This window comes from Phocoena sinus, chromosome 8 (genome assembly GCF_008692025.1).
Source record: "Phocoena sinus isolate mPhoSin1 chromosome 8, mPhoSin1.pri, whole genome shotgun sequence".
Lineage (NCBI taxonomy): Eukaryota > Metazoa > Chordata > Mammalia > Artiodactyla > Phocoenidae > Phocoena > Phocoena sinus.
This window is the reverse complement of record NC_045770.1, coordinates 95,030,304-95,039,058: the sequence shown is the minus strand read 5'-3', so window position 1 is coordinate 95,039,058 and position 8,755 is coordinate 95,030,304. Positions and strand designations below refer to the sequence as shown.

Sequence of the window (8,755 nt, the reverse complement as noted above, 5' to 3'; positions counted from 1 at the left end):
GCTATGTTCCTTACCCTGGACTTGGCGGGGGGTGGGGTCTGAGAAGACTTCCTGAAGGACATTGTTTCTCCGCTGGGACCTAAAGGACAAGTTAGCGAAGTGAAGAGGAACGGAAGAGTGTTATGGACAGAAGGAACAGCAAATAGGAAGGCTCAGAGGCAGGGAGGGGGAGGCAGGATGGGTAGACAGATAGATGAGTGGGTGGGGTGAACTGGTGGCTGATTGAATGGGTGGGTAGATGGATGGATCCAGGAATGCACGGAAGATGCGAGAACGTAAGACCTGCTTGGCCTGCTATAGTGTCAGAGCACCTACCTCTAGCAGGAGGCAGGGGGAGGGTCCTGGGTCATGCCTGTTATCTGCCGTCTGGCTCTTTGATCTGAATCTCAGGCAGACACTAATGACCACTGCCTCCACCCCCAGCCACAGAGACCAGACCCTCTGACCTCAACCCCTTCCCTCCTCTCCTGGGGATCCTGGAGATAGGGTATTTATAGCTGATAACCTCCCTGCCCCCTGCCCCTCTTGCCTCTCTCTGGCCACTTCCTTCTATTCTCCTGCCCTGATCATGGGGAGGTAGCAGCCCCACCCTGCGCCTCAGAGGCCTCCCCCCTCCTTTCTTTCCTCCTTATCTCTCCTGGCACGTTTCCTGCCTCAGGAGATAGGGAGAGAAAGGCAGACCCGTGAGCTTTGTGATAGCGGAGAGGCTCTCAGAGGCTCCAGGGTGGGGTGGACTGCTCAGGGCCTGAGGGTTCCCCTGTCCGGCTCCCTCTGCCAGCGTGGGAGGCGCCTGCACTGCACGTCGGGCTGGGATGGTGACGATGGTGTATGTTGCGGGCAGCTAAGAGCACATGATTTTGCCTCTGCCTGGCTCTGTCCTCGGTGAGTCACTGCCTCCCTCAGCCTCGGGTTCCCCGTCTGTGAGATAGGGCTGGTGACAGTCCATTTCCAGGGCCGGTGTGGGACTTAAGGGAGACAGCGGACATCACAGCATGACTGAGGACGTTTAACTTCTATGATGCGGGCAGAGAATCTTTTGAGGAGCTCTATGGGGAGGGAAAAGGGGGTGCAGGACCTCAGGTAGGTCAGGGGCAGGGGGTGGGATGCAGGGCATCTTGGAAGCCTGGGAATTGCTTAGGAACACCTGCCTCGGGCATCCTGCCTCTGGCTTCCAGGAGAGACTGGGGATACGGGCTTCGGGCTCCCTCCATCCTCCCACCCCTCCTAACCCACCCCCAACACCCACACACAGAGCAGGAATGGAGGGAACTTGCTCCCACTGTCCTCTTGCGACCCATGGGAGAAAGGTCCACAGAGACCCCGCCCCACCCAGGCTTCCACTACGAGCCTAATACACCCCTTCCTAGAGGAGGGGCTCAGAGAGAAGAGCTGACATTCCCCTCTGCAACTTTAAAGGACCTCGAAGTGAGGAGAGGTCAGGGCTGATATCAAAAGAGCCCAAATTGTGACTTTCAGGCTGCTCCCAGCAGTGAAAGCCCGGAATCCTAAACACTGGACCACCAGGGAATTCCCTGCAGGGGCACTTCTGAGTGATTCTGGGCATTTCTCTCCTGATGACATTCTGGTATCTCATTTGTTCACTCAACAAACATTTTCAAGCACCTACTGTGTGCCAGGGCACAGTGTTAGGCCCTGGGGAGACAGAAGTGACCTAAAATAGGGACGAGCCTGGCTCTCTTATACGGAACAGAAAACAAGCAGATCAAGAATAGGGCCTCCCGGGCTTCCCTGGTGGCGCAGTGGTTGAGAGTCCGCCTGCCGATGCAGGGGACACGGGTTCGTGCCCTGGTCTGGGAAGATCCCACATGCCGCGGAGCGGCTGGGCCCGTGAGCCATGGCCGTTGAGCCTGCGCGTCCGGAGCCTGTGCTCCGCAACGGGAGAGGCCTCAACAGTGAGAGGCCCGCGTACCGCAAAAAAAAAAAAAGAAGAGTAATAATTACTGATTGGAGTGAGTATTATAACGAGACCAAGCAGAATGCTAGGACAGGAAATAATGGAGGGATGGCTTGTCTAAACAGGGTGGTAGGGTCAGCCTCTCTCAAGAGGGGAACTTTAACAGCCCCGGCCACGGTGAAAACTGGGGGAAGCAGTTCCAGGTAGAAGGAGCAGCAGGTAGAGAGATCTGTGGGAGAAAGTTCCACATCAAAACGTCCCAACCCAGACTGCAGCTCGGCTCGAATGTGCTTCTCCTCCAGCTATTCCTGCTTTCCCGAGTCGTGTGAGGATCCTCCTCACCAGGCCCCACAGCCCGTCTGTCACGAGGCTGAGAATTCTTCCTCTGATCTGGTTCTGCCATCACGCTCCCATCCCCAGCCTGGACTGTTGAGACACTCCCTCACTGGTCCCATAGCTCGTCTCCCCACCCTGCAGTCCAGCCTCCTCCCTGCTCCCAGGGATTGTTCTAAACCAAAACCGTCAAGTAGCTGCCCTGCTCTAAAACTGCCCATGGCTCCCTATTGCTTACCCGACCCAAACCAGACCCCTTGGGCGCTTCATATCATACCTGCTAGGCCCATGCCCCTGCACCCCCTTTTGACCCTAGGAGCCTCCCATAACCCCCTTTCCTTCATGCCTTTACGCGTGCAGTTCCCCCTGCTGGGAACGCCCTCCCGCCAGTGCTCCTCCACCTCCATGGTCTCTCCTCCGCTGCACGTCCCCTGCCTGCCCTTCACTTAGGGGAACTCCTGTCTCTGTTCCCCAGGAGGAATGCCTTTCTCATATTTGGTCCCCCAGTGCCAGCCCAGACCTGATAGGAGGGGAGGCAGTGTAGCCCACTGGGTGGACTCAGGACAAGCTCAGGTGAGGGTCCTGGCTCAACCCCTCCCACCTGGGCGCTCTCAGTTTTCTCATCTGTAAAATGGGGATAATATTAGTGCCTTTTACATCAGCTTGTTGAGATGATTAAGTGACACGTTTAATTGGGGGGCACTGGCCCAGGGGATGTTTTGGGACTGGACGGCGGCGTTTTGGCTGGTCACAAAGCTGGGGATGGGGGGGAACACCATTCTAGTTAGTAGGTGGAGAAGGCAAGTGATGAGCAAAACGTGGGACAGCCATGCCCAGTGAGAACGGTCCCGCGATGCACGTGACTTTCACGTGTCCTGCTGGACATTCATCTAGGGAGGAAAGATGTATATACTTATATGAATCTAGACTTTAACGCTACTTTACGCATAAATATAAAGCGTTTTGCACAGTGTGAATACACACTGATTTTTCCACGGGTCAACTGAGTAAAGGCAATAACAAGAGAAGTCCGTATTTCGTTTTATTCAGAACAGGCCAGGAGTTGCTCGCAATTTTGGACGGTGACCCTTTTGGAGTGTTGGAGTCTCCGCTCTGAGCCCCACATCCGGAGCGGCCACCTTCTCGGAGGTTCTGCAGGGACCGCAAGCTCCTGGCAACTTCATCGTGCCTTCTAGAGCAGCTGCAGATTTTATTTTACGCGACATTCTTTATATGTCTGCTTTACATTACAGTTAGGACTTTATATATGGATAGTTTTAAAAAGGAGTATGTAGGTAGGTTACAGTATCCATGAGGTTCATTTCAGGGTATTAAAGACGATATTACATATTTTAACATAAATAAAAGGTGTCGGTTGTGAGAAGGTTGAGACCTGGTGATGCAGAGACTTATGAAGTCGTCAGGACTCAGACGTTATTGTCAGGGTTCAGCACACGTTTGATGGGGGAATGAATGGATGACCGGAGACGTGTTGAAGGAGGCTCTCTGGTGCCCCTCATATTACCACCTGTTTGGGCTGCCTGGGTCTGTCTGCTGCCGGTTCCAGAAACCTCTGTGGGGCCAGCTAAGCACTGGCTTCCTTGGTCCAGGCGGCCGGCACCGCACTGGGTCAGAAAGTTGCTCGGGATAACCTTAGTTCTGCCTACAGGGTCCCTGAGCAGAGGCCACCTGGATTGGAAGGCCCAGCCGGAAAACGACCAGGCGCGATGTCCACCTTCCAGACCTTTGCAATGTCCCGGGATGCGAGTTGGGGCTCCTGCCTGGACCTGGTCAGAGGTGAGGGGAAACGGCGGGGGAGGACGTGGTTCTGGGTGGTGCCCTCCTTCCTGCCGGGAATAAAAATCATCACATTTGCTTCCAATTTCTTTCTTTATTTACACGTTTTCTCTTTACAGGTAATTCACGCTTGCTGTCCAAGCACTTCAAGTGGTGCAGGAGTGTAGGATTCTCTCTGGCTTCTACTCTCTCTTACTAACCAGAGACAGGCTGGCATCCTTAATAACTGAGCAGGTGCTTTCCTCCACGTTTTTGCGGAACACCCAATCCACTCACTTAAATTTTGTTTCTCCTTTACAAAACCCAGATCATATTGAATCTGATCTTCTGCAGTGTGTTTTTACACTAACTGTTGAGTGGAGGAACCTTTCCAGGGCAGCACATAGAGAGCAACTGCTTGTCATTTTGTGGATGTATTTCATTTATTTGGCCTTAAAATTTTGTTAAACATTTTTTTTCTCATGGAAGGAATACATGCACATGGTTAAAAAATAAATTTCTCTATCTTCACAAACACTCCAAGTTTGCTTTTAGTTTTTCTGAACTAAACTTTTAAAAGTACATTCCCGTTTCTTCATGTGTCTGTTTTAGGGACTATCTACTGATGACCTTCCAAGAAACGTGAGGAAATTAGTGACCAATCCTTAATGTGGGTTGGCTGTGTGATTTTATTTTTATATTGGCGAGGTTAATAGCATTCACATTCCATTTTAATACTGTAACTATAATTGATTGGAAAGATCAAAGGCTAATAACCAGACTTTTAGTAACAGCTCACACTTAGAAAGTCCTTAACCATATCCTGATATCATGCAAAGTCCTTCACATAGGGGTGAACTTGTTAAATCCTCACCACAGCCCTAGGAGGTGGCAACAATTATACCCCCATTTTACAGATGAGGAAACTGAGACACAGAAAAGTTGAGGAATTCCCCCAAGATGCTTCTGTGTTACAGAGTGGGGACTGGAACACCAGCTGGTCCCAGGGTCTGTGTTCTTAACCACTACACTGGTTTGAGCTGAGCCCCTCTCCGTGACTGTTTAAATCTTAGGATTTCCAAAGCATGGATATACCCCTTAGCTCATTTGAGTCTAACTTCTTCCCACACCACAGATGGAGAAACACAGCCCTAGATTATAGTCTTTTTCTTTCTTTTTTAAAAAATATTTATTTATTTATTATTTGGTTGCACCAGGTCTTTGTTGCGGCAGGCAGACTCCTTAGTTGCGGCTCCAGGGCTCCTTAGTTGCGGCTCTCGGGCTACTTAGTTGCAGCATGCATGTGGGATCTAGTTCCCTGACCAGGGATAGAACCCGGGCCCCCCGCATTGGGAGTGCGGAGTCTTATACGCTGTGCCACCAGGGAAGCCTCCTAGATTATAATCTTTAAAAAAAAACAATCTTCATTTGCTGAGCATTTACCAAATTTACCATGTACCTGCCACCGTGCTCGGCATCTGTAGGTGAGAGCCCGAGTTCGCCCCATCACCCGCTCCTAAGTGGGCCCTGTGTCCGTCTACATGTGGGAGGACGACATGGAGGGACAGAGGTAAAGAAATCAGAAGAGGAAGGGCTTGGGCCTGCCTGAGTGTTCAGGGTAGGCTGTTGGTGGCATCGTGGAGAGAGAGAGCCCTGGGCTGTGACCTGGGGCAGGGAATCCAACCTCCTTGGCCTTCGAATTCCCCAACATCAGGTCAACGTGTCGGTCAAAATGACCCTAAGTGGACCCGGCTCTAGGCCTCTGCGGCTCTGCCTGGTAGCACAGTGGTTGAAAGCCTGCCTGCCGATGCAGGGGACATGGGTTCGAGCCCTGGTCTGGGAGGATCCCACGTGCCGCGGAGCGGCTGGGCCTGTGAGCCACAATTACTGAGCCTGCGCGTCTGCAGCCTGTGCTCCGCAGCGGGAGAGGCTGCGATGGTGAGAGGCCCGTGCACCACGGGGAAGGGTGGCCCCCGCTCGCCACAGCTAGGGAAGGCTCTGTGACCTTGGGCAGGTCCCTTCTCTTCCCTGAGCCTCTGGCTGCCTCGGCTGTAAGAGCAGGTAGTAGCCAGCCTCCTGCACAAAGTCCATGCAAGGATTAAATGAGATGATGTGGGGAACGCCCTGAGCACACGAAGAGGTGGAGGAGGAATCAGAACTGGAACACCGGACCCTGTCCACCTGGCCTTCCGCCCTCCCCTCCACAAGGCCCCCCCCGGGGGCTTGCCCCATTCCATAAGCTGAGGTAGGGGCAAGGGGCTGGAGGCTGTGGGAAAAAGCGATTGCCAGGACTGATCAGACCTCCACCTCACAGCCAGCCTTCCCACGAAATCTTGTTCAGATGAGAGGTGGCCGGGGCGCTTCCTCTGCAGACCCAGAGTGAGCTGTGGAGCCCGCAAAGACATCTGGTTTCTGGATCTTGGGATCCCACACCCTCAGGCCAAGGGAAGGAGGGGCTCAGGCTCATAGGGTCTCTTCATATACTCCTCCACCTTGCCCCCCTCCACTCGGGCAACCTCGTCCCAACCTCCGCACCACCCAGGTGAGAGTTTGGGACTCGGCAGCTGGCTGAGCACCAAGGGCAGACCCTGAACTGGCGGCCATCCAGGCGGAGCCGTCACCCACCCACCTACTCCCTGCCCAACCCCTCTCCAGGCCCCAGCCAGGGTCTGCAGCAGCTCTCCACCCAGCACCTGAAGTGGCACTGACTAGCCTCCACCCCACAGGGCACAGCCTGGGTGGAGGCAGCCTTGACGGGAGAAGCAGGCAGGCTGCCTGATGGGGCTCCGGGCAGTGGAGGTGTTGAGTGCTGCAGGAGGGGTGTGGCCAGAGAGGTGATGGTATTAACAGACCCTAAGGGCAGACAGGGCTGAGGCTCATCCTGGGGCCGTGAGAGGGGGCAAAATGTAGGACTAGATGCTGGTACAGGTACCCTGTGGTCCCACATCCCCTTCACTTGAGCAACACAATGACCTAGTGCAGGCAGGAGCTGGCTAAAGAATGAATAATAATAACAAAAAGAATAATGGTCACTATCCCTGGTTGATGCTTACCAAGCAGATTCTAAGAGATTTCTCTGCTTGGTCTCAGCCTTCACAATGACCCTCTGACGTAGGGGCTCTGTTGTTCCCATTTTGTCTCAGATGGAACCAGAGAGGTTAAGTCATTTGCCCAAGATCACGCAGCATCTAACCCAGGTCAGAAGGGATCCATCGCCCATCCCTTTAATCTCAATGGCTATGTGACTCTCTAACTTTACTGCTGGTAAAATTCAGATTCCTGGGCCCTGCCTTGACTCATTAAGTCAGAATGCCAGGTGAGTGAGGCTCTGGAAGCTGTAATTTTGACAAGTGTCCCAGGAGATTCTTGTCTACAAAATCCTGCACTAGGTTGTCGAGTGACTTTCTTAGAGAAAGCTAGAAAGTACCTAGACAGCAACGGCCGGTTTCTAAAGAGGCAGCTAATGAAGGAGGGAAGGAGGTCTCCCTGTGATGGACGTTCTTGCAGAGGGGATGGATGGGAGGCTGCCCTGGGGCTGTTGGAGGTAGGGGGCCATTCTATCCCCGCTTCCCTTCCCTGCGTCTTTCTTGTCTGGCAGCCTGGACAGAACACGAGGTCAAAGGCCTCATCTAAAAGGCTCTGGCAGGTGGGACTTGGGGCCCAGTCGATGAATGGGTTCCGCTGGCCCTGGGGTGAGGACTGACGGAGGGTGGCAGATGGACACCCCTAGGCCTCTCCCAGGGGTCAGGCAAGAGCTCTTCCCGGCTGATCTTCCCAAGGCTCCTGCCCAGCCACTCCACCCACCCCTAGCGCCTGCTCTCCCATTGCCTGTGACTCTCAGCTGGTCACCTCACCATAGCTGTAATTCCACCCCCTCTTCACAAGGAGACAGCAGGTTCAAAACCCGGGCACAGTCATCACCACATTGACAGTCACAACTGCCCTGATAGACAAGCGGGGTGCTGTGTGACCCCCCCCAACCAAACGGGAGACTGAGGCCTGGAAGGACAGGCAGGGCGTGCACTGCCTAAGGGCACCCACCTCAAGGGGCAGGACGAAGGGGCTGAAACCCAGGCTGACCTGTCCCATGCCCTGGCATGGGGCTGTGTCCCAGGGTTGGGTGGGAGGGGGCTGTTTTCTAGTTGGCACAAGGGCACTGGGTGGGCAGGTCCAGTCAGCAGGAGGAAGCCTAGATTCGCCCTGCATCCCACGGTTGCCAGGTTACAGGTCTTTGTATCCCTGGACCCTCTCTGTTCCAATAGACCAGTCATTTCGAATTCCTTTATCCACGGAACCCTTATTTCAAAGTACATCTTATGTAAAATAGAAAACCATAATGACACTAAGCAACAAGGTTTGAGTACTTCCCACGTGCCAGGCCCTGTGGTAAGCGCTACCCATGGATTATCTAATTTAATCCTAAAAACAACCTGACGGATAGCTACTATTATTATTGCCAATTTAAAGAGGCAGAAACCGAAGCATAGATAAATCAGGTAAAAACGGCACTGCCTTTCTGGCTCCAGTGGCGCCATCCCACACCTTCAGCCTCTAGGGGTTCCTCAAAGCACAGTTTGAGAACCAGTGTACAAGCACTCCTCAGCACGGTATTTGTACCTGAACCAGAAAACACATCAAAACGACCCAAAAAAAAAAAAAAAAACAACGACCCACACAAAGTTTACACGGGGACAGTACCTCTTGGGACTTCAACAGCTTTCTAGAATCCCA

General features: G+C 53.3%; 1 long non-coding RNA gene across 1 annotated transcript; it reads left to right on the top strand.

Moving 5' to 3' along the window:
* Positions 1–819: 819 nt before the first annotated feature.
* LOC116757565 lies at positions 820–4,300 on the top strand. The gene is made up of 3 exons (XR_004351006.1): positions 820–882; positions 3,918–4,045; positions 4,165–4,300. It is a non-coding gene; the product is annotated as an uncharacterized LOC116757565 (long non-coding RNA).
* Positions 4,301–8,755: the final 4,455 nt, after the last annotated feature.